The 27,617-nt window shown below is 39.9% G+C and overlaps 1 protein-coding gene across 2 annotated transcripts in view; it reads left to right on the forward strand.

Moving 5' to 3' along the window:
• Csmd1 (CUB and Sushi multiple domains 1) overlaps positions 1-27,617 on the forward strand; it is a 1,398,492-nt gene that overhangs the window by 545,940 nt on the left and 824,935 nt on the right. The window lies entirely within an intron of this gene.

Consider the following 27,617-nt stretch of genomic DNA (forward strand, 5'->3'; position numbering starts at 1 on the left):
AGTTACCAACCTCTTATACTATAAATGCTGATTTAAACCACGCACTCCCTCTCCCTTCTGGGTGCTGGATTCGGTTCTTGTTTCCCCTTTTGTGCAGAGGACTGTGATCTGTGAGTCTACCCCTAAATAAATAGCCCTTTATTACACTCAATTCTGAGCTAGTGTGGGATTTCTTTTAAATGTCCATCTTCACAGGTTAGTCAATTCTGTGAGTTTGCTTGTGGTTTCCTTGACCCCTCTGGTGCCTCCAATCCTTTCTCCCCATCTCATGTACAATTCTCTGAGCTCCTCCTAATATTTGGTGGTGGGATTGCATCTGTTTCCATCAGTTGCTGGATGAAGCCTCTCTTCATCCAGACAACTGGGCTAGGCACCAATCTATGAGTATAGCAAAGTATCATTAGGCATCATTAACATGACATATTTTTTTTCTCTAGTCATGTTTGGCTCTACCCTAGGTCTCTGGCCTATCTGAATCCTGGCTCTCCAGGCTATCAGGGGTGAGTTTACTCTGTTGGCATTGGTTTTAGTTTAGACTGGTCATTGGTTGACTACTCCCTTGAACTCTAGGCCACCTCTACCCTAGCATATCCCATAGTCAGGACAGACTGTAGGTCCTCGACCTGATAACTGTGCCAGGTATGGGTTCTCTCCCTTGGATCAGCCCTTAAATTTAATGAGATAATATTTGATTATTCCCATAATATCCATTCCACTATTGCCCGACCCAGTGTACCTTGCCAAGATACTTACTATTTTAGTTTATAGTGTTCATAACTAGGTAAAATTTGTGATTTCCCTTCACTTGCAGTAACAGCAAACATATTGCTTTCCAGTTCCTTGAAAGGTGGTCCATAGGGTTGAAGCATCCAGGAAAGGATAAACTTATATTCTCCATGTTTTCTCACCAAGTTTAAAAACAAACCAAATCCTCTTTAATGTAATAACTATCCCAGGTCCCCCACAAAGGCGTCAGATGTTCATTAGTTATAGTGAGAACGAGAATTGGGGCACAGCTTAATTTTGTATGAAATTCTTGCATTTTGTTTCATCTTTGTGAAAAACATAAACTTCCAGATCCTTTGATAGTTCATTTATCCATGACTGATTCGTCTGTCTGTCCCTCCGTTGTATCCTCTGTGAGTGACTGACCCACAAGGATCGCCCTAGACAAAGGTGCAGCAATGCAGTCATGCATTTGGGCAGAGCAGGGACATCGCCTGCTGATCTCATTTTCTCTGCTGGCAGTTTATTAGGAAATTACAGATTGAAAACCTACATTTGAGGCGGACACATTTTATCTAAATCTACAACAGTCGCGAGAGTATAATTATTTCTGACCTAATTTAGTTAAAACACATGCAAAAAAAAATACTCTGCCATCAAAAGCTGTTGTAGGTAAGTAGCTTTAGTGCTAATTTGAAGCAAATTATTTATGATGTGTGGTTTTAGGTGCTGTTACTTGAAAACTTAATTCTATGTTATGTGGACCTGAACCTCTATCCTCTAAATAGCTGGTTTTAGTTTGTTTTTTGCTACCTAAAATAAATGGTTGCTAATTCTGGGGAGGACCATGGATATGTGAGGTGGCTGTAAACAATGAAATCTCAGAAAGGGATAGAGATCTGCACTCAAGCACACACTGAAGGTTTAGAATAACTCTGTGAATTACTTAAAGATGCACAAGGGTAGGCTTGGGGAAAGACTGGGTTAAATCCCCCCATCCACGATCAGGAGGCAGCACTGGGTTCTGTGCCCATCAAAAGACCATTTCTTTGGATTTTTTTTTTTTTTTTGATTTTTCGAGACAGGGTTTCTCTGTAGCTTTTGGTTCTTGTCCTGGAACTAGCTCTTGTAGACCAGGCTGGCCTCAAACTCACAGAGATCCGCCTGCCTCTGCCTCCCGAGTGCTGGGATTAAAGGCATGCACCACCACCGCCCGGCTGGATTGTTAATGGAAGTGCAGCCTCACATTCACTTTTCTCTATTTGATGATTCTGGGCATAGAATATATGTGTAAGTGAGTTTGCTTGTTGTCCTATGTAGTTGGCTTTTATTGGTTTGCGTTGTAAAGAACAGGATATTTGGTTGTATTTCTATAAGAATGCCACAAATAAGACATCCTGTACCAGGTATTTGTTACACGTTTAATTGTATTTCTCTTCTACAAAGGGGAGGAAAAGCATCCTTAGAAGCTTCCATGATACTGCACATTGTGTACAATGGCTAATCGCCCCTGGGGGGTGGAGCAGAATGTGTGCCCATTGTACTTACACAGGAAGAGTGGCACATTGCTTTCTCATGAGACACACTCACCACTGAGATTGAGCCTGTCAGTCAATGCACTGATACTTCAAAACTGACATCTCTTGGTGCTATGAATATCTCAGAATAATGATTTTTAATAATATGTAAACCGAGTGCCTTTAATGCCTGGTGCTTAGGAAGTCCACTTCTCTGAGCCTCCCAACAGCTTGCCTTCCTGATTGCTCTTCTGATATATTTTAGTGATATCTGAAAGCACTCTTTTGATTTCTGAATCTTCAAGTAAATTAATGAGATGCAAACCTGTGATATAGTGGTGGACTAATTAATTTCTGTGTGAATAGTTTATAAATCAATCTATCTAGCAAAATAGACTTGAGGTTTAAGTATTTTACCAAATTTATTACTCTCTAGCCAAGAGATAGTGTCAGGCATGCAAGGCATTTTGATTCTGCCAGTTCCCCTTTTATAATGTTACTGTAATGGTAATTTTTTCAGTTCCCATTTTGGTGCTCCTGACTTAGTTACAAATTTTCTCTGGAACCATTATTGAACTACAGTGAATTTTCCAACAGTAACATATCACACTATTTACATATTTTGAAATAGTTCACTAGAAAATGAACCTACGGTTTAAAAGAAGATGACATTTTTTTTCCATCCCAAAAACATTTGTCCTTGGGAGACTCAGAAAAGTGATGCTTTGAGTTGGTACAGCTCCATGGCTCTCGGTGTGGCCAAGTCTCAGTTCATGAGTATGGTATCCTGAAAACATGCTATTTCATTTTACACCATTCTGTCTTTCTGTCCAGGATGAAAACACGCAATAACTCACATTCCTAGCTCTAGGCAGAATGGTCGGTGACCAAAACACTTACCTTTGACTCGCCTAATAGTCTGGTCTTCCAGGCAAACTTAGCTTCCCAAGTGTGATTCCCAGCATAGCTTCAAATTGCCAATGGGAGTCGTGACAGTTCTAGGTGCTTCTTTCCAGGAGAAAAGACTCATTTCAATACTTCCCAAAGCCAGAAGTGGAGGGAGGGAGGTCCTAGCACAGCGGCCAGTGAGCAGGTAAATGAACTATGTGTCTAGGGAGAAGAAATTCCAGGTGGGGAATCTCAGCCACTGGATTGTTCCCAGGCACACTGAAAGTGAGACTCACTGCACACACAATGCTTTTTGTTCAGATTATATGAGGAATAAATTTCAGATGCCTTATATACAAAAGCAACAGAAAGAATCTACATGGATAGATCTGACACTTTCAAAAGAGGAACAGGCTTAATTCTATCATAGGGATAGCAAGATTGAAGGGAAGAGGGACTCATGACTGTGAGATACTCAGAGACAACTGCTCAAGAACTCTAGAGTAGCCGATGTCAGGAGGAGGGCAAATTGGAGACGAACCATAGTATAGAAAAAAAACCTCTAAATTGTACATCTTTGGCTTGCAAGTGAACACCAGCACCACGGTGGCCCAGGAAAGCCGAGGGGAGTCTAGACTGCAGAGAAGCTATCCTAAGCATGGCTAATCATGGGACTGACCGTGTAGAGGAAGGCTAATCTCGGATGCCGTGGACGCATACCCTGGATTTGTACTTTCATGATCTTTAACTATGTTTAAAATTTTCTAAACAGGGCTGTCTGTTCTGGACAAAACAGTGATGAGAGAAGCCGGGCGGTGGTGGCACACACCTTTAATCCTAGCACTAGGGAGGCAGAGGCAGGCGGATCTCTGTGAGTTCAAGGCCAGCCTGGTCTACAAGAGCTAGTTCCAGGACAGGAACCAAAAATTACGGATCTCAAAAAAATCAAAAGAGAGAGAGAGAGAGAGAGAGAGAGAGAGAGAGAGAGAGAGAGAGAGAGAGAGAGAGAGAGAGAGAGAGAGAGAGGGAGAAGTAGGAGAGCAATGCCAGTCTGGCTGGTAGCAAACAGCAGGATGCTGCCTTGACTTTCAGGTCCACTACCATCACTGAGGTTTCTGTACAAGGAAATAGATTTCTAAAGGCTCACCCAATCCTCTACTCTTCCCATAAAACTTTCTATGCTGCTCATTGCTCATAAAGTCACACCGAAATTTGTTGTGGGATTTAAGGACATCTAAATTCTTTTCAGCCCATTTTCTTGGCACCACACCCACCCACCAGCCTTTTTCTGTCCAACCTGTTATTTCCCCAAAGAGGTCACTTGCTCTTTATTTCTTGGCATCACCCAGCTCAGTCCTCCCTCCATCTATGACACAAACTCCATGAAATGAATTTTAGTTCAGAAGGATAGATGAGCAATATTGAAATTTTAAACATTTGATCAGACACAACTTGTCTACAACATGAATATTGCCCAATATTCTATGACAATAAACTTGGCAGTACTTCAGTAAGGATGGAAACATGAGGACCTAAAACCTCTTCTGATTAACTGATAAACTCATGTTTAATTGATAATATATAATAAAGCATTTCTTAAAACAATATTTGACTGAGCTGGACAGTGTCTACAGCTAAGCAACAGTTGCCTGTGATAAAACCACATTCAGTATGTAATGTTCATTTATGAATACATTTGGGAAATCTATTATGTGTGAAGGGGTTTATTCTTTGAACATCCCATGCCTTCATACAGTGTATTTTGGCCATACCCACTCTTGTTACCTCCCCTGGTTCCCCTATGAACCCTCAACATGTCTGCCTTCAAAATTCACGTCCATATCTTAAAAATAATTTACTAACCCTCCTTTAGAATGCCAGAGGAAAAAAGAACAATACCGTTCAGTGATTGAGAGAGATAAAATGATATTTTAGAAACATATAAAGATCTATTGCCCATTTCAATAAACTCATAAAGAGTGCATGGGCTGTGGTTCACAGCAGCCCTGTTAAACTTGGGAGAGAATATATTGAATCAGGAGCAAGAGTCTTAGGGATGATAAATACGACCTCAACACCTGAATACTATGAGTCCAGGCTACTTGACAATCAATAAATAGCATGTGACAGAGATGTATTCTAGTCCTAACTGGAATAATGCGATTTAACAACAGCATGAGGAACTAGGTCCAGTTCTTCCAACTGTGCACATCTTGGCATCCGTGTGCAGAGAATTAACACCCTGCGCTAATAGGAACATGTCCTACTGACCTTTACGCTACCTTAGAATGACCACAGGTTATTATCAACCTTTAAACAACATGCTTTACTCTATAAATAGCATTTAATAAAAAGTCACTGTTTGAAAATTTACTTAATTTAGTGCAGAAACTTGGTTATGTTACTTAAATAATTTAGCTCCACCCGAATTTTCTGTTTTGCCTGTATTTGAGAGACAGAGATGTTTTCAGGTTACTTTATATGGTATGCATATCACACAGCTCTTCTGAAAGTTCATCTTTTGAGCTGAAATTTTTCTTCAGGCAAATAGAAACCAACTTTACAAATGAGTTTGCATATTTCTCTAGACATTATGAAATATTTACAAACCTTCTCGGCCTTACCACATCTGAGTACATCCAACCCACCTCAAGCACGAACATCATCAGTTACCACTACAATAATTACCTTCTCTTGAGAGAATTAGCAATGTATTGACCCAGGAGGAAAACGTTAGCCAAGGAGACTCTAATTAATATTAACTTCAGGTCATAATTGTTTTGTGCCTAGCTGCAGCCATCAATTTGTACAAATATAGAAACCCTATTAGCATTCAGATGGCAGGTCTCTCTCCTTCCCATTACTCTCTTTCAGTGCGCCGGGGAATCTTCTATGGTGAATTGATAAGGACACCCCAGACTCATTCTGTTGGGAGGAAATGCCATGGATGGAGAATGTGCCTCTGAAGGTCATAAATTTTGGAGTTCCCATCTTTTGTAGCATTGTTTCTGTCTCTGGGCTACACAGAGCCCAAAGTTATGGTTGCATTTTTTTTTCTAGAATAGCCTCACATCTGTGGTATGCTTCTTTACGGTCTCCATTGTTCATTCAAAGTGTTCTTTGAATACATATCAGGTCAGAATGAGGAAAACTCCTCTGATTTTGGATATTAAGATGCTAAAACATCCTTGAACTTCAATATTTAATTTGGCAGCACATAATTACAATTAGAGTTGTCTGTATATAACAAAATGAATGAACAAGTATGTATGAAATTTGAAAATAATTAAACAAAACCATGGCTATACTTTATGCTGTGCGTATCTACACTGTTCAGTTCTTACAGTGTTAATATGTGTAGTATTGAGGGCTGAAGAGGTAGCTCAATGGTCAAGAATACTGGCTGCTATTGCAGATATTCTGTTCCTAGCACTCACATGGTAGTTCACAACCATCTGGACCTCCAGTTCCAAGTGATCTGGCGCTCTCTTCTGACCTCTGTCAGGCACTGCACATGATGTGTTACAAGGACACACATGCAGGTAAACACTCATGCACATAAGATAAAAGATAATGAATATAACAGTCACACACACACACACAAATCCCCGACATTCCAATATTAGAATTTTCTGTTGTGTTCTGTGTGATCCTTTGAATCAGGTGGGAGAAAAGCAAGGGAGGATTCTTGACAGGAACAAAACACAGGCATGCGGATTCTCATCCCAATATTTAATCTGAAGGAACACTATGTTAGCCAGATATTTATCTGTGGCCAGAATCATTGTGTTTTTGTTACAATTGGAGAAGTATCGTGGCTATGATAAATACGTATAATTTTTAATTATTTTTGTTTTATATATGTGTAGCTTTGTCTGCATATATGCCTAGAATCCATGCAGTGCTAAAGGCGGCCAGTAGAGGGTCGCCAGGTCCTCTCTAACTGGAGTTCATTGATCACCATGTGAGTGCTGGGAACTCTGCTATAGCCACCTGTGCTCTTAACAGCGGCACCATCTCTCCAGCCCTCATTTTTAGGACACAGAAGTCTGCAAATTTAGAAACACACATTTATATATTTCTTTTGAAGCCTCCTTTTTTCTTCATAGTGGAAGTTTATGATTTTCTCCATGTAGTTTGGCACAAGTTTTGAATTTGTTTTGAAGACTTTGCTTTAAGTTCTCATTGCTAATTTTTATACTAATGGATAACACATGAAATATTTTTCAACTAATTTTCAAAATGTTTATTGTTACTATATATTAAAATGTGAATTATTTCCTAACATACAGTTTTAATGAAGTCTATTTATTCTGCTATTGTTGTGGAGTAATCTTTTTTGTTTCTTCTTATTTTATGGACTATTTTCTGTTTCAAATAATTATGCTTTGTAGTTCATTCTTTAATTTTAATAAATATTATTAAATTTATTTTTTGGTAATTGCATACACATGTGTAGCAATTTCTGCATACTGTCAATGTCATTAGCAATCATTGAAAAGCAAATTAAAACTTTTGAAAATCTATTTAACTTCAGCTATACTTTAAAACAATAGGTTATGCTGTGCACAACCACAGTGTACCATCTTAATGATACTAAAAAATGTACTGTAAGGCTAAGCAGTTCAGAGCACTGGAATTTCTTGCACAAGAACTGGAGTTCAGTTCACAGACCCACATAGTGGCTCCTAGCCATCTCTAATGCTAGAGGACCCAATGTTCTCCTCTATCTTCCCTGGTCACTGCATGTATGCAGTGACCAGACATATATGCAAGAAAAACCTCTACATACATAAAATAAAAAATTTAAAATATCCGTCCTAGCCAATGTTCAGTTCCCAGTGCCCATATGGTATCTCCTAACCATGTGTAATTCCAGTTACAGGGGAATCAAAAAGCTTTTACAATCTCCATGGACGCTGGGCGTGCATCCAGTGACCTGACATATAAGCAGACAAAACTCATACACATAATTAAAAAAAAAAAAAAAAAAAAAAAAAACCTCTTTCTTTTTTTAAAGACAGCAAATGCTAACAAAGATGGCAGGAAAGGAGAATCGTTATCCACTGCTGTTTAGGGTGTACAACTGGTACAGTCACTATAGAAAACACTATGGAGAACCTTAAAACAAAACACTAGAATACTTATGATCCAGCTCTGCCACTCTTGGACATAAAGCCAAGGATGCGGCTTTCCTTTTAAAAGGACAACCATTCATTCATTCACTCTTATTTCTGCTCTATTAACAAAAACAGCTAGGACATGCCATCAACCCAGATCATATGATATTATAGAACATTTTAATATTTTACTTAGTTGCTGTAAAGAAAAGTGAATCTGTGAAATTTGCAAGTAAATATAAAAAGTTACCGAGAGGGGCTGGAGAGATGGCTCAGAGGTTAAGAGCATTGCCTGTTCTTCCTAAAGTCCTGAGTTCAATTCCCAGAAACCACATGGTGGCTCACAACCATCTGTAATGAGGTCTGGTGCCCTCTTCTGGCCTGCAGGCATACGCATAGACAGAATGTTGTATACATAATGAATAAATAAATATTTTTTTTAAAAAATTACCAAGAACAAAAAGACAAACACTGCATGTTGTCTATCACATGTAGATCCTAACATCAAACCTTTAGATTTGTGTGTTTAAATTAGGGTAACTCTAGAATTCAGTGAAGCAAAAAGGGTGAAGGATGCTTTAAGGGAGGGGATATCAAAAGAAAACAAACATAAAACCAAGACGGGAGATATGAGATACTGAATGTTTAAACATGGATGGGGTTAGAAAGACAGGAGCGTCAAGTGTTCATCTGAATGAAGGGGATATGAAAAGGCCATATGATGCCTACTGCTTTATAAGATATGTGTGTGTGTGTGTGTGTGTGTGTGTGTGTGTGTGTGTGTAACAGAGAGAGAGAGAGGCAGGGAGGGAGGGAAGGAGGGAGGGAGGGAGGGAGGGAGGGAGGGAGAGAGAGGGAGAGGGAGGGAGAGGGAAAAACCTTGTAGGATTCAGCAATACTACTCCTCAAATTCATGGGTTATTAAACAAAAATCAAAGTGCTATAGGAGTTGGCTAACTCCTTAGCATTATTGATCAGGGAGTTCCCCAAAGCCTCCAGCACAAGGCAGGCTTCCACCAGTCCCATCAGTTGTCCATTGGAACTTTGACAGAATCCTAATTTTGAATGCAACAGACACATTGACTGCAGGATACAGATGAAAAGGTAGGAGGGGCTGAGTTGAAAGTTCCCTCCTACTGGCTAGTCCTCACAGCCCAGAAGGGTCTGTAGGGTGCTCTGCGGGTTGCTGGGAAAAAAAAAGAATAAAAGATGTTGTGCAACTGTGAACAAACACACACACAACATACAAAACAACCTTCCAGGCAAAATGTGGTCACTGCTGCAATAGTGGCATGGCAGTCATGGTGCTAATATTTCCTCCATGAGAAGGTATGAGGTCACCACATATGAAGAAACCCATGCCTGATCATGTTAACTGAGTCAAAACTCACGGTTAAGGAGCTAGGGTCTAGTTGAAACTCTACTGTTAGATAGCTAAATAGTCAGGGCACCAGGATACTCTAAAATATCTATGGTAGTACCCATAGAGCAATGTTAGTTTTCTACTCCATTACCTCAGAAAGGACCAGAGAAAACTACATCTTGTCCTGGGGTCTTTATTGGGAATAGATTTTGTTTCATTATATCCTAAAGTTTTTATTTGTTTTATGATATATATATATATAATGTTATTGTTTGTTTATGAATATTATAAATATTAAAAAGAACATCATACTGTTTTATATTTATTTTTCTTTTTGATTTGTTTTACTTGTAACAGTCCTGGGTGTTCTGGAACTCACTATGTAGATCAGGTTGGCCTCAAAACTCACAGAAATCCTCCTGCCTCTGCCTCCTAAGTGCACCAATTAAAGGCATGCACCACTACCACTAGGCTCTGTTTTAAACTCTTGTTAAATGCATATATGTATCCATGGTTCAAATGTGTAACAATGATTCCTTTAAGAAATCAATTATTGTTTTCTAAAAGAAAAACACGAAGGTGAAAATAAACTAATTTTAAATTTGCTGATTATTTTATCAGTTGCAAAGTTATATATCTAGATGGAGGAGCATCAGGTAGAGGAGTCTCTTGGCATATGTATAGGGGGTCACAGGACAACTCTCAGGGTTGGTGCTCCTCTTCAACATTTATGTGGATTTTGGGAATCAAAACACTCAAATCAGACATATGACAATAATTTCCCATACACTATATTATCGACATTTAAAGGCTTTAAAGGCTTTCTATTTATTAATTTAATTTTATGTGTGTGTGTGTGTGTGTGGTGTGTGCGTGCGTGCATGTGTGCACGCATGTGCCTTGGTGTGCATATGAAGTTCAGAGCACAGCCTATTGGAGGTGACACTTCTCCTACCATGTGAGTTCCTGAGATCAAACCTACTAAATCAGGCTTGGCAGCAAGCTCCTTCACCTGCTGCGCCATCTCATGGACCCAATTATCTTCTTACATTCCAAAATTGTTGATTTTATTCAAGAGTAAATCTTACATACTACTGTTTTCCTCCTCTTTATTAACATGCTGGGCCAATATATTTCCAACTGCTAAATTCCATTTCCATTTTGAAATAAATGTAACTCTGCCACTTACTACGTTTCAATTATTACCTACCATCTGCATACAAATGTTTCAATGATTTTCAATTTTTCACCTGACTTATGAGAAAAACAAGAAGCGTCTCAAGTAATAATGTCATTGCTGGTTATAAATATGATAAATATTTAAAATATTGCACTACTTTAGACTCTTAATGAGAACATATATGTAACCATGGTTCAATACACAATGATGATTTCTTTAAAAATTAATTGCTTATTGTTTTCTAAAAACAAATGTGAAGATGAAAACAGAGTAATTTTAAATTTGATGAATATTTTTTCAGTTATAAATTTGCTTTTGTAGGTTTTATCTAACCATGATCTATGTAAGAGTCTATTTAGTTAGTAAACTTTTTAGTACAAACACACACACACTTATATATAGCGAGAGACAGAGGAAGACAGAGAGGTGCCAGACACATGAGTAACACAGCCCATGTGCACGTGGGGGGCGGGGGAGCATCAAAGGACAACTTTCTGGAGTTGACAAACTGCAAAGAAATCAAATTACACATCATAAAATGACTTTGTATGGATATATTCAAACGACTAACTCATATTTTAAAGTCGCTTGCTTATTTGCTTTTTCCGCCCTCAGTAGTTTCTAAGACTTCAGTAGCTGCTGCTTGATTGAATTTAGAACCTTATAAAACTTTCTCTGATATTAATTTTATGTCCATTTCATGAGAATCTGCTGCTATCTCTCCATTTTATAACATGTAATTTAAAAGCTTTCAACCTGGTGACTAACACTGTTTTCCTACACTGAGTGGCTAAAGTGAAAAATGATTATGTCAACTCCGGAAAATAAGCACCAGCTAATAGGAAGAGGAGGTCAGAGGAGTGGGTGGGTTTGCCGTGATGAACTTCACATACATATATACTACAGGCCTTCGGAAAACATCACTCGTCCTCACTGTCTTGGGCAGAAAGGAAGGGATTGATTCTGTGAATTTCTTTTGAACTCCAATAGGAGTTTTCTTTTGACAAAGGCTGGCAGGTGCGTCTGATTGGACGCAGGATGTGGGTGGAAGGAAACTTGAGAGAAGGAGGTTGTAAGAGTCAGTTCTGCTTTAAGTGACTTTGTAAGTTCTTTGCTGACATCACGTTGAAATTTTTAAACCAAATTGTGGAATACAGAACCCGTTTGCCTTCTAACATGCTAGTGATGGTGTATGCAATCGGGTTACTCTTTCCCAAGGTGTACGCAGGTACCATGGGCCAAGTACAAGGATCAAATCCTGTCATTTACAGCGAGGTTCGTGGTGTCAAGAGAAACAAGCCCAGAACAACATGGCGGGTCCCACAAGCTCGCCCTTATCTGAGAGCTGGTGAAGCGAAGCGTTGAGCCTGTAGATGTTTCATAGAAGAATGATGGCCAAAGTCGGAGGAGGGAGGATGCAGGGGGCTGGGTCAGTGGGCGGAGTTCCGGTTATATACAACAGCAAAAAAGACTCTGCTTTGGCTTTATATCTCAAAATAGTTACAGAAAGACTTTTTTGAGTCTTTGCACCACAAAAATATGCTTTTGAGCACAACGATCTATTTGACCAAAGATACAATATTAGCATTTGAGAAAACATCACACGCTAGGCAGTGAGTATATAGAGCATGTTTTATGTGTTAGTTAAAAATAAATTTAATTGAAAACAGTGCTTTATCTGAAGAATCACATTATTATTACTAGATTGTCCTTAATAATAGTGTATTTAAAACTGCTACTTATAACTAGAAGCAAACCTATATTTTATGCCTATATTCAAATCTAGAAGTACACATGCACGTGGTTCATGAACATAGTAAGCGAAACTCCTGAATTTTGCTAGCACTTTCAGAATGGGTACTGCTTTTGTTTGTTTGTTTGTTTGTTTGTTTAATTGGTAGCCATGGTGATTATGAGTAAGTCTAAGCGTAGTCTTTTTTATGATGTTTTAAAATTATTTTAAATTTAGTTTTACATTCCAACCATAGTTCTCCCTTCCATTCCTCCTCCCACCCCTCATTTCCCTTGCAACTACCCTCTTCCACTCCTCCCAAAGGGGAAGGGCTCCCATGGGGCCTCAGCAAAACCTGGCACATTAAGTTGAGTCAGGGCCAAGCCCCTCCCCGCTGCATTAAGGCTGAGCAAAGCATCTCACCACAGGGACTGTGCTCCAGAAAGCTAGCTCAAGCACCAAGGATAGATGCTGGTCCTATTGTCAGGGGCCTCTCAGATAGACCAAGCTACCTGACTGTTTCCCATGTGCAGAGAGCCTAGTTGGGTCCCATGGAGACTCCACAGCGGTCAGTCTAGAGCTCATGAGTTCCCAAGAGCTTGGTTCAGCTGTCTCTCTAGATCTCTCCGTCATGATCTCGACCTCCCCTGCTCATATATTCCCTCCTCCCTCTCTTTAGCTAAGCCTAGTCTCTGTGCAGCCTTTGGGATGCACAGATGCCTCTGGTTCTGGCTCCACAAACCTTGAGTCAGCCACTTCCTTACGAATATTCTCTTGGAGATTAGTTGCTTTAATTAGCATTGTCAGGTGCGACTTATTCAGGAGAATATTTAGTCTCATTTGAAGTTGATCTCCAACAAGAAGTTTAGGGATGACTCTTGGATCCCTTCAGAGCTGGATAAACTGTGCCCATCCTCCATCAAGACAGATGTATGATATGTGGTAGATGAGTCTCAGAAGAGGAGATTTATGAACCCGAATCCTTGAAGTAAATAGTAGAAGGAAGTTCCCGATGGTCTTTGGGTGTCACTGCAACTGGAACATCGGTTTGTTTCTGCCTGAAGGCTATGGCCACCTTATCTTGCAGAGGATCACCTTATAAATCATGACTGCAGAAGATGTGAAATAATAACTGGTATCTAGCAAGTACTGGGAGCAACCAATGTTTCCGAGTAAAATACTTGTCATTCCTAACAGATCCGGAATAATCGAAGTTGTAGCTTCAGGGAACTGTTAACGAGTTTATGAAACAATCAGCAAAACTCTTTCTGTAGCATCTTGGTCCATTAGCTATTTCAGTAAACACATCCCTCGGGATGTGTGCAACCTTCAGCTGCATCCCGCTCCTTGGTCTACAAAAGCGGAGAGACTGAGTTATAATGACCATTAAAACATAAGCTCAGGTCTTGCCATGTGCCACGCAACTGCAATTGTGGCACAGGTGGAATCCTGTTCTAATAGCACATTCAGGAAGACAGGGCAGCCTAAAAGGTGCCATCCTCCTTGGGAGACCAGGAGCTCACTGCACAAGCCCTTGATGACCAGGCTTGAGGCTCCCCATCTGCACAGGGCACACCATTAAGTTTCCTTTGATGCCATCAAACTCTTTTACAGATGGCACAGAAAGGATAATTAACTTGACCAAGCCATGGAGCTGGTTGGAGGAAACAATCAAGATTCAATTATAAGGCTTTTGGTCTCCTGAGGCTATTATTTTTCTGCTGTAACAGGAGGCACTTACTCTACAGACAAATTCTATGTCTGGGAACCTTCAAAATTCTGAATATCTTTGCACAAATGCTTCCCAGTTTACTGTTTTTGAATGTTATCAAAATTCCCTTTTGAAGAAGTATATGACTTTGATGAATCAGCTACTATAGAATTGGAGTTAGTAAATAGAAAATGGAAAAAGAGTTCAATACTTTGAATATAGGGAATGTAAGAAAACAATGTGACGATATCCCAGGAACCAGTGTCCAGGCTTCCTGCACAGCAATGCACACAGCCTCACACAGTAGAATTCCTCCAGGGTGAAGGTTCTCATCGGCACCTTGTCCATATCATAATCCTTAGGTTCCAGGCAATTATGTATCTTCCTGGGGAAGTTCACCTAGGCCGTTTTAAACATGATCACGGCTTGTAATCTGTACAAACAACAGTTATGTCACAGTGATAATGTGTAAATGAATGACCATCTCACAAGAGAAAATATGGGGTTAAAATTAGTACAAATCCCAAATATGAGATTATGACATGTAATAAGAAAGAGTTACTATGTATTAAATTGACTTCGAACTTCACACATTTGGGGAAATGAGATTTATTCCACAGCCTTCTCAGAATGTGGCCATATTAACTGTTTATCATTTCTGTTATATGCATTTGATATAGTCAACTTCTGCTCTGTAAAAAATTCCTCAGTTTTCTTCTTTAAACTTCTCTGTACTTATGAGAATTTCATATGTGTATATAATCAAATATAATCTATGTCACATTATCCCTCCTCTGTGTTCTCCCAATACACTCTCCATCCTCCTAAATGAATGTCTTTTTAATGAACACAACAGAACAAATTAGGTTTACTTAGAAATGCCTTCTACACAAAATAGAACATAATAGATGTTTATAACATGCTGTTTTGATATGTATAGACTGTGTGAAAATATTACCACATACTAGCATCTGTCTTTACACATATTTTCTACTCTTTGATTTTAGTAGTGTCCAGAACAGTCCAGAATGAGTGTTCCCCAGCCCCCAGCCACTGGTAACATTTCTCTCTCTGCCTCCATGGTCTTGACTGATTTAGATGACAGATGACATACTCCTTCTCTCTATACCTGGCTTATCTTCCTCAACAGAAAGATGGAAGCAAGGAGCCTCTTGCTGCTGTACTATAGAAAGAGCAGGTCTAACTGGCCACTCTTCAGGCATACGCACGGAGTTTGATGTCCCCAGCATGCACACAGTGTGATGATGACAGGGATCCCAGCTCTGATTGGACACCAACAAAAACATGCATGTTCGGTCTTGTTGGAACCAAATTCTAGTGCTCACACATAAACAGAAAGGAAATAAATTTGTGAGAAACCCCAAAATGCTTAATGAAGAATGAAAGACCTATATAAAACTTATCAAGAAGATCATGATTGATAGCTCAATGCAACATATCCCAGATCCCAAAGCAGTTTCAGTGCAGCAGTGGCTATGTGAGACTTTTTAGAAAATTTAATTATGTCTATTTTATAAAAGATATAAGAAATTTAAATGAGCAGTGGAAAAATAAAACAACCGAACAGTAACTAAAATAGAGATGATGTTCCTACCTTAATATGGGGTACCACCAACTTGAAGACATGACTATTTAAAGATATAAAAATGTGAACTGAAGACAATCATAACAAAGTTTAAAAGATGATAAACCCCAGAAAATGGGTGCTTCTCAACTCTTGTGTCCTTTGTAACTTAGTCTTAATTGTTTATATGAAAGTTGGAAAAATTGTCAAATCCTGTGAAGCCATGATTGACACAGGGATTTTTTTTCTGTATTTAAGAGATTTGATGGCTACTATATAGAAAGCTATTGTGAGGATATGTAAATATTAAATATGTAAAAGTAAAGTCAAACAACGAAAGCAAATATATAGTGCTTGTGATGAATATTTTAGGTATTTTCTCATTGTTTAAATAGTACTCAGCTTCTGTACTTATGTGCTTACCATTTTCCTATTGTACTGTAGTTTCCTGTTGCCTTAATCCATGAACCTAAGACCCACATTCACTGAAATGAAAATTAGCATATTGAAATTATTTTTGCTAATAAAACTTCAAAATATACAAATATTCCCCAAAATCAGTAATAGTAGAAAATTAGGTAAACCATAAGAATACAACTTCTAGGAGAAATGGATGCATGGTTGAAAATGGAAATAATTTCACCTCATTCATAATCACCAGAATAGAAGTCAGAATAGCAAAGGTTCATTTAACACCATTGAGAGAGGCTAAGATCACAGAGTCTTTGCACAGCAATTGATGCCGTGGTGTGGCTCAATGGGGCTCCCATCCTATCCTGATTAGGGAAATAACTTTCAAATGTATGTGCTCAACACGTGTGCTGTGTCTAACAGTGAGGGTAGAGAGACAATTATTTCACAGGACAATAAGGGAGAGGTTATACAATAGAAAGAAGATCACAGAGCAGTGTGGTGGCTGTGGTCCCTCTTCAGATCCTCATGAGTGTTGGACTTCCCTGCTCCATAGCTGTGAGGACTGCATTCCTGTCCTTTAAGGTGAGGTCTGCGGTGTGTTTGAGTTAGCATAAGCAGACACATGATTTTATCCTTAAATGCCACCTTCAAAGTAACTGAAGTTGTTGTCAGGAGGATGTGTCTATTACTCACCAAACTGGGTAACAGCCAAATGCAGCCATGGTTCTGTCTTTGTTAAAGCTGATGTGGATCCTACTCTCTGCCCTGTATTAGTAAGGAGATGGAGACAGAGGCATTCAGTGTGCCAGTAACGGTCACAGGGATTCACGCCTGAACTCTGTGTTTCCTTCAACAATGGGACAAACTTTTCACCCAATCTTAACTAACAGAGGAAGATTTTGTCTCTATTCCTTAATTTAAAAAAGATGTAATTGAAAGGACTTTGCCTATAACTATGTTTAAAAACAGGACTTAGAAATCTTAAAATTGCCAGAAATATATGCAATCTTGAAACTATTAAAGAAGAAATTCATAATCAATTTAAAGAGAGAAAAGTTTAAATGCATGATGAAGAAAAATGTTAATATCTAATTTTCTAAAAGAGAAAATTATTCAACCCTTGAATGGATGGTTAAAAATAGTTATCATTTAAAATTGTATTGAGAAATAATAAGCCATAGCAGAGAGACTACAGTAGGACCAGTCTAATAAAATTAAAATACATGGCAGAATGATATTAGCCTCTTTCAATAAAACTTCTCATGCTTAAAAGCGTAGCGCCATGATTCAAAACTCAAGGTCAAACTTTTAGTAATTTGCCCTTAGTTCCAAATGGGATATGACTCACATATAGTACAGGGAGCCTGTGTTAAAAAGTTTTTAGGAGAGATGGTCAATTTTAAAATGATGACCCAGGCAAGCTTCTTGGATGGCTTGGTACCAATGGCTTGTTTCATGTGGAAATTATATTCCTTTCCAGCTCACACACCTGAGCTGGTTAGAGGTCAGCCAGCCACAGAGGGAGAGTGTAAGTAAGGTAAGTTTTGACGCACTCTCTGACCTGCCTCCTGCACCCCTGACTACCCCCTTTGTTTGGCCCTGGACCCTGCAGTTAAGTCTGCTTTTCCTTCTAAATTTGTTTTATATCAGATACTAACTCCGCCGTCAGCTCAGCTGCAAATTTGCAAGCAGCCTCAGCCCTGTTGATCTTGGCATTGACCCAATGTCTACTGTCTTCTGCGTTTCTGTGACCGTGTCACTCTATTCATAACGGGGCTCTGCGTCTTTATTTTACCACATCCTCCTTGCACAGTGAGGGGAGTATCCCTCCACAGGACCCTAGGAGCAAAAGTCAGAGGGTCTTCATGCTCCATGCATAAACTCTTTGCTCATTGCTATGCTCTGTGAGCACCCACCACAGGCAGTACCTGTTATATCACTGCAGCCTCTTCTAATTCTCACAGCTCTGTGCTAATTTCTTAGAAAATGAAAATCCATCTGCTCAAACGTCTTGAACATAATATAGTTAAAGTCGTGAAATTGATGGGCATGGTGAAGTTTGTCAGGTAAAAAAAGTGGTATCTTGCTGAACCAAAAAGAACTACAAATCAGTTATGTGCCCTCACCTGAACCTTTACCTATCTCCAGACTCTTAATATCCTGAACACATTTCTCATAACCCAATCTTCTCTGAATGACCTCAAATCAAGTGTTCTGTAACATTCCTGCCCCTGTTATCTTCATACCAGATCCTGGTCTAATGAGTGCCTATATTCTTTCAGCAAAACATTTATTGTAAGAAGCCGGGCGGTGGTGGCGCACGCCTTTAATCCCAGCACTTGGGAGGCAGAGGCAGGCGGATCTCTGTGAGTTCGAGACCAGCCTGGTTTACAAGAGCTAGTTCCAGGACAGGCTCCAAAGCCACAGAGAAACCCTGTCTCGAAAAACCAAAAAAAAAAACAAAAAAAAAACAAAAAAAAAACATTTATTGTAAGACAAGATATTATTTAGTTCCATATGTACTGAGAATAATATGCATATATGTGATATATATGTAATATATATATATATATATATATATATATATATATATATATATATATATATATACATACAATCTGCACCTCCACATAGGAATGGTCTCTTCACTGCATTGGAGTCCATATGTCCTGTATGTGTTATTAGGAAACAGCTCAGAAGTAAAACAGCTCAGAACCTGACTGAGGTTCAGGGGAGGGGTCAAGTCTGCTGTAAAGAATTCCACCTTGTTTTAAGGTCTTCTGGTGCTGCCCACCTTCTCCATTTGGAAAGCAGTTAGAATAAGGAATCTGGGTCACACTCTCCCTACTAGATTGTCTCAAGTCCACTCGTCTCTGTGGTTCCCTCAAAGGGTTTCAAGTGAACACCACACAAACGATGATGTATTCTACCTAAGCCCCTGACCCCGTTCCTGCCGTCCTCCTCGCCCCTCACATCTATAGCTCATCTCCTCTTCTCCCCATCCTTCTCCTACTCTGATGGTAACAGCATCTCCACAATGGAAAAGATGACAATATATAGAGAAATAAACATGTCTCACTTGCTCTGGGCTACTTGCTCTGATTTTGCTATTAGATAAATTTTTATAATTTATTCCAATATAACTATATGCTTTAGTTGCTTTTCTATTACTATGGTAGGAGACCATGAACAAGTCAACTTAGAGAAGAAACAGTTTAATCTGGGGCTTACAATTCCAGAAAGTTAGAGTCTATGATCATCATATTGTGGGCTGCAGGGCAGCATGAAGGCAGGTGTGGAGGTGGAGAAGGAACTGGGCGCTTACATGTTTAGATGACAACCAGAAGACGGACGGCTAACAGCGCCTGGTACGGACTTTTTAAACTATAAAGCCTGGCTCCATTGTCGTACTTCCTCCATCCAGGCCATGCTCACTAAAGCTCCCAAGCAGTTTTGCCAATAGAGGAATAAGTATTCAGCCACAGGAGCTTGTGGGAGCCATTCTCATTCCGACCTCCACACTATCGTGTTAGTTATATGGTAACAGAATCCTTGAGTCTTGGGAGGGAGTGGGGACCTAATTCCTTTTGAGTTCTTCTTTGACACTATCCTTCAGAAGATGAGAGCATAGTGCCAAGGAATCGAATCATTTAATCCAATCTTTCCAAATACCAGTGTTACATTAAATAAATACGCTATGTATGTAAAATGATGTTTGTAGTAGCAAACTTATAAGAGTAAAGCAAACAGGCCTCTCATGTTCCCCTGTGGCTGTAGAGCTGTCGCTTCTGAGTTATTACTTGTCATTTGCTGTCAGCATGTTCATTCCCCTTTCCTTCTTTGGGGCCTTTCCTACCATCATTCTTTGTTGCATTTGATTTATAGGTATCCTTCCAAAGTTGGCAAGAGAGCAGAGGGAACGGCTTCTCACAAGCACCTGCGTGTTGCTGGCTGGAGTCTAAGCCTAAGAACTAAAAATATGCTTGTCATTATTTGTGATTTAAGAACTATCAGTGTCTAATTCATCCAGCCAATAACACCCAGAGAGGACTGGCATCCACGGAAGGAGCTGTTTTGCAATGAAGCTCTCATTGTCTAAATAAGCTTGGACCACCACAACGGTGGGCAGCCCCTGTAAATACGGACCTATGTTACCATATTCTAGATGATGTTTTACCCACCTGATGTAATTAAGCCTTTTAATTGAGCAAAAGAATACTGGAGTTACTGGCATGTTTATATGTATTTACAGCTTCATCTTTTTAAGCGTCCTTTAGATTTGCTTAAGGATGGGGATTGCATTAGAAAGGTAATATTTACTAAGACCTGACATGAGAGGTGCTCATTGCAGCAGCAGCCAATCCAATCTGGAAAGGTGTGCTTTGCCATTTGGATGGATAGCGTATGTCCTCATATGAGATATATAGAATTCTACAAAAATATCACGCCAGTGCTCCAACTGTGAGACTCAAACTGTGACCCACACATCACCTGTCTTGTATACCAGGAGGAGGAGGATTCCATTTGAGTTCTTTAAGACAATTTTGGCAGCCCACAACAATGTTGGTCTCAGTTGCTTGGGTGGTTACTGTAAAGTCCTAAATTAGGCTGGGCTTTTGAATACACCAGGGAATCTTGTGTCCATATGGACTCTTTATTTCTATTTGTGTTGCTGCAGCAGGATACCAGAGACTGGGTCATTTTTTAAAGAGCACAAATATATTAGCTTCTCATACTAGAGATCAAAAAAAGTCAAACTTAACTTATTCTATCTTGCATAGCTCCTTGGCTGTACTGGTCCATGGTGTAGACATCCCCCTCCCAAAGTCTGCTCATGGCAAGGGAACCTTTGTCCTGAACATCACTTCATACTAGGTCACTAGCAACCCAGTTCTCAGCACATGGCTTCTTTAAAATACACTAAGACAAAGGTTCCTGATGCTACCCCTATGGTACCTGGACAGCCATATGGGTAGTTTCTGGGCTACCCCACTGCAGACTTCTGTGCAGAGACATCCTCTAACTTTGTCCTGTTAAATCACAGAAGGAAGAAAGAACTGCCACCACAGGGCCCAGGACAAGGTCTCCCAAATATGCCCCCATTAATAGACTTTCAAAGTTTTAAGATGGAATTGTCAGAGTGTGAAGGATCTATAGCTCAAAGATGGCTTTACCATTTCTTCTTATAAACAAATGGAATCTGTGTGGTTGTCACAAGCTTAACACCCACCCTTTGCAAGTCATAGATAGCATAATGAGCGGGAAGCTTTGGGTTGATCCACGTCTTTCACAGATGACCTTCTGAACTCGGTGATGACATCAAGAAGCCTCCAAGGGTTCCACCTGTTCCCTCTTCCCACAGAACTTGAGCATGAGTAGGACTGTCCCTGAGAAGCCACCGCCTGCTTCCTGCAAAGAGGATGTCAGGTGATCTTGGTGCGTTACTGTTCAAAGTAAACACAAGTCCACACAGTTCTGAGCACAGAACATGAGTAGAGCTGTCCCTGAGAAGCCACTGCTTGCTTTCTGCAAAGAGAATGGTGGGTGACTTTGGAACATTCGTGTTCATAGCAATAAGTCTATCTATCTACTTTCAGAATTGTCTGTCTACTGCCCAAACTGAAAATGTAAGGGAATACAGCAGTGTTCGAGAGCAGAGAGTGACCCAGTCACAAAATTCTTCTAGTTAGTCAACTGAGAAATGACCTGGGCAAAAGTGATTGCCATTCACGTGTAAGGACTAGGGTTAGGGTCCACAGTCCATATAAATACTGAGTACGTTTGGCAGTCCTCTTATAACCCTAGCACTGTCAATCTTTGGAGCAAGTTGGCAAAATGACTAGATTATCTAGAATGGGGAGCAGCTGGTTTAACTGAGAGATCCTGCCTCCAAAAATAGATGGAGAATGGTTGAAGACTCCCAACACGAACCTCAAGCCTACACACACACACACACACACACAAACACATAAATACACACATACACACATAGATGCACATATTCACACACACATACACACAGTCACACACACATACACACTCACATACACATACACAAACACAGGCAAAAATTTAATTAAAGCAGTTTCAAAATTATAATAAAATTATGTACATGCATGTGCATTTAGTATACATGTGTAATGATAGTACGTGAGTGCTCTGAGAGGAACACTGTTTCTAAGCCTTACTCTCAAAGAACAGGCAAGGTGTGCTAATTTTGAATCATAATGTGCTAAAATTTAATGATCTCTGCAAACAAATCTGGTGGGCTTGTCTGCCTTTCAAAGAACACATTTTCTGTTTATATTAAACCTTTAGGTGTCTAAGTCAACAATTAATACATGTTCAAGAGGACATTATGATAACATTTACCAATGTTAAAAATGCAGAAGAAGATACACTACAAAAATACTTTTATATATACAGGTAACAGATAATAATTGGTTTTCTCTGTGCTTCTGTGTGACTTTTTGGAATTGCACAACATCATTTAATGGAGATGTTTATCGTGATTATGGTAAATTATTAAAGCCTTTGCCTCTTTGTCTACCAAGAATAAAAAAATAAATCTCTATGCTAAAGAAAATATCATCATTCGTTAAAGGCCACAAGTAGACATTCCCAATGAAGCTTCTAAGGACCTCAGAGGGACAAGAAAGAGGAGGAAAAGCCATAAGGAATGCACCCCCTACTGTCAGGAACACTTACCATGTGTTTATCTGCAATGATCTCTCTAAGGAGTGATGAACTGGTGCAATGGGGAAAGAAGGGATGAGGATGTCCACATAGCCTTTATCCATCACTTCTTGCCTGTATAGACATGCTTTCCTCACTGGTACAAAGTTGTGCAGAGGGACACAAGGTAAACCGTGTTGTCAAACACACAGGATGCTGGACGGTGACTGTATCTCCTAATGTTCCTCTTCTTGACTGCGTACCCTGGACTCCACATCACATGCAGCCTTGACTGTCTATATTGTTGATTATCTTTGAGTTAAAGAGTTCATTATACAGGTGGTGCCCCATCAAGTATTTCCTGCATAACAAATGACTTATCTACACACAATAAAGATCTTTTTTGTTCCTTAGTATCTATAAACTCTGGTAAATGTTCTTTTGAGAATGACTTATATACTGAAAAATGCATGGATTGTCAATGTCCCAGGGTGCACCAGCTCCACAGTGTGAGACTTGTCCAACACTGAGTTGTCCTGCTGGGATTTGCTGTGCATAGCTAAATTTCCAGACTCTTCTTCCTTTGTTGACTTAGTAATTTCCCCATTGATAATATCTGGTTTTTTTTTTTTCCACTTCTGTGTCATCATTAGAAAATAACCCTGTCCTAACCTCCTGGTGTATTGTGATTACTGTTAGTAAATTCATTAATATTTGATGTCAAACTCCTATTAATCTCTTGCTACATAGCTCCATATTTAAATTCTCTTAAACAATGGATGATTTACTTTGGTTGTTCTCATTTTTCTCAGCTTTTAAAGGAACTCTCCCTGCTTACAACTTAGATTAATCTGATGCTGCAAGAAGTAATTCTAACAACTCATTCTGATGACATTCTTAAAAACACGCTGTAATTTCCAGAAATTTTTAAAGAAAGCTAATCTCATATCCACAACCATTCTTTATGGATTTTAAGGAATAATACACAAGAAATGAAGTGTCCTTCATTCACAACTTACGGAGAAGTTTCAGACCGACATGGTGGAGCCTCAAGTTATATGGTCTGGGACCACCCCATCAACAGCATTCATGAACTGTATTATTTTAAAAGGAAGTTTATTCATGAGATGATGAAGCCTTTTTAACTAAAGTTCCCTGTCATGTGCTCTGTGTTCACATGTGTCATTGCATGAATATGGAAGCCTGTCGATATTTTTACTCTCTTTTGTTAGGAAAGTGGACAATTTGAAACTATTTAATTGGTATTTATCACCAAAAAAGACTCTGCCTTAAGGAACCCTTGAGTCTAGGCACCATATGAAGGTGGATCTACTTCATAGCTCAGAGGTTATAGACTGAATAAGGTTATCGCCTTACTTCCTGAGCAGGACCGATGCTGGTGCTGGTGTCAGAAGCACATCAATGGTCAGGGAGGACCGACCCCTCCTGTCACCCTCTGCACTGCATTATGGAGCAGAAGGACAGCCCTTAGGTTTGCTTTGACGATTCTCAAGTGATTGCCAAGAAGAAGAGCAAGCTCCCAGCACAGGTGAGCCAGGTGTACATTATTTAGAACACATTCCCTGTCTCTAACATTCTTCCTGTCTGTTCCTCGCCTCCCCCTCATCCTCTCTCTTTCTAGTATCCTTCTCTTCTTTTTATTGCCCCATTTCCTCCCCATGCCCTCGCTCTCTCAGGTCATCCTCTCTCCTCCTCTCTCAGAATGTGCTGGAGCATAGTCACTCTCAGGAGCTGCTCCCCAGGTCCAGCAGAGAGAGGATCAGGGAAGCCCTCACCCAGCTTTTCTCCCTTTGAAAGTAACTTTCAGCTGGAAGAATATCAACACCCTTTCTTTCTACTCATCTAGCACAGCTCTTCTGCCCTCAAATTTCTTTGTGCTCACTGAGTGTTCTAGGGACAGAGTCATGGCATATGAAGGTAGGACATAATTTAAATCTGTCTCTTAAAAAGCTGAATTAGTTCTTAAAAACACATATGATTTTCACTGCATGCCCTAGCAAGAAAATTAAAGATAATTCCAACTTTTGTGACTTTTTTGGCATTAAAGGTCAAACGCACAGTCTTATCTTGATTTAGCTCAGTATGTTTCTGTCACTTTCAGATTTGCATATTCACATATTCATACATTGTTGATGTTTGTTTCTATTTGGCAAGACCATGAAAAAATCTCCCCCTCATTTAATTTTAATAACTTCACTAACATTTCCAATTTTCAAAAACAATAATCCACAAATTCACATTGATGTAATAGAATGAGATAAGTGATAAGTGGACATGAAGTCATTTATCAAAGCAGGGCAGGTAAACCTTAAACACCTCTGATTTTTTTTAGAATCTTTGCAACTTCTCTTTTCTTCCTGTTTAGTCCTTTATAAACGCATGCTCCATGTCTGTAAGCCAAAGCTGTAACTTACTCCTGAGCTTTGATACCTGGCACTCAGCTCTCTCGGCCTTAATCATGGCTCTCCCCTTGGAGACATCTTTTGAGATTTCTGAGTAGAGGAAGGAGGAGTGTTGTCAGCATGTAGCTCTCAGCATAAGATTGCCCCTTACTGACTGCCTTTGAGTACTACAATCTCAGAACTCTAGCTGGGCTTAGGCGAGCTTGGGAAGCCTATTGACAAAAACCATCGGATCTGTTGGGAGCAGTGAGACCCCAGATCCTGAATTTCTTGTAATCCCCTGATCTGAGTGCCTACAGCTGCTCTGAGCATGAGACCTTCAGGAGTTCCTGATGGCAGGAGAGTGGTTTCTGGTGGGTTTGGCTGGGGCATGGTTATCTCTATATAATCTGCTCTGAACACATAAAGGGAGCATTGTTGGGGCTTTGGTATTAGGTAAAAGGTCTGTGTGTCAGTCTATCTCTGTGTCTGAGTCTCAACCTCCAGCCCCCTTTCCTGAAGCTCACAAACTGGGTTCTACCACACAGAGCACAGACACGGGGGCACGGTGCACAGCACAGATCAGTCTATTCCTAGAGCCTCAGTTATAGATTCAACATAGCATGGAGCAGAAAATAACCAAAAGTTTATCAGCACTGCATAGTACATGGCTTCAAGGAGTTTTGTTGATTTTCCACATTTTATATAACTAAGGGAAAAGATCATGATGGGATTTCGCCATCCATAATTTCTGTGTTGTTACTTTTAAACTTTCTGTGTGAAAACATGAAGCAAAGGCAAACCAAGGAAAGGAAAAATTGTTTTATTCCTCACTGTTTGAGGCTATAGTGTAGCATGATGGAAAGTCAAGGTGGCAGAAACTTGAGGCAGCTGGTCACACTGTATCCAATGCAGGCGGATGTTCACATTGTATCCAATGGAGGCAGCTGGTCACATTGTATCCAATGGAGGAGGCTGTTCACATTGTATCCAATGGAGGAAGCTGGTCACACTGGACCCAATAGAGGCAGCTGTTCACATCGTATCCATTGGAGGCAGCTGGTCATATATATCCACAGTCAGGAAATACAAAGAAGTGAATGGCAGCTCTCACTGCACTCTCACTCCAAGACTCCAGTTGACCGGATGCCTTTCAGAGAGAGCCTAGGTGTCTCCAAATCCATATATGGTCATCATAAATATTAACCATCATATTTATCTACGTATAAATTTATTTGTGGTCACTTCTTATTTTAGTATTTGTCTACTTGCAAACAAAAATGTAAATTCATTGTTCATAACTGAGGAATGACTACATCGAGGAAGTTGATTGGCCTGGAACCTATTACAAAAGAGAATGCCACTATGGAGGGAGGGCAACTAGGCAGTAAAATGAAGCCAACTCTGAGTCCCACCCTGAGTCCTAGATTTCCCTACAGAAACCTCCTGAAGATCTTAAGCAGCTACTTAAGATGTCGTCCATGCCTCCTCCCATGTAGGGGCAGACAAAGCTAAGAGGACAAGTGAACAAGAGCAAGTTTATGATTTCCCTTCCTGTTTCTCATGAGAGCCAAAAGTCACATGACTCCTCAGCCACCAACATGGCTTCTTGCATTCTTTCCCTACTGTCACTTGCAAGGTCCTCAGTAAAACTGAAGCTGTGTGTGTGTGTGTGTGTGTAGATGTCACCATGTTCTTTATTTTAACTGGAGAGTCAAGCATGAAGGCAATGAAACCACCCTAACCTTTTATGCCTAGTGTAATTACATTTGTATTTCTGTGAAAAGACATTATGACTGAGACAACTTATTTTATTTTTTTAAAGCATTGAATTGGGGCCTTGCTTACAGTCTCAGAGGGTGAGCTCATGGTCATCCAGGTGAGAACATGGCAGGCAGACATGGTGCTGGAGCAGTAGCTGAGAGCTTACATCTTCTCTGCAGCGTGGAGGCAGGGGGCATGGTGTGTGTGGTGGGGTGGAGAGTGGAGGCCTGGTATGGGCTTTTGAAACCTCAAAACCCATTCCTAGTGCCACACCTCTTCACATAAGGTCACATCTAGTTCCTCCTAAAACATTTCAGCAGCTGGACACCAAGTGTTCAAATATATGAGCCTATGGGGGAGGCATTCTTGTTTAAAACTCTCACACCAGAAAGCCTCTACTGGAATTCTTTCTTTTAACTTTATTGTTTATTACATCAGTGACCTTACTACATTTAGAATATAATGTTCTGACTTTCTTTTATGTATTAATCATTTTCCTATGTTGTAAACTTTCCAAACATCAATTTTGATGACCATAAT

This window comes from Chionomys nivalis, chromosome 20, assembly GCF_950005125.1.
Source record: "Chionomys nivalis chromosome 20, mChiNiv1.1, whole genome shotgun sequence".
Taxonomy (NCBI): domain Eukaryota; kingdom Metazoa; phylum Chordata; class Mammalia; order Rodentia; family Cricetidae; genus Chionomys; species Chionomys nivalis.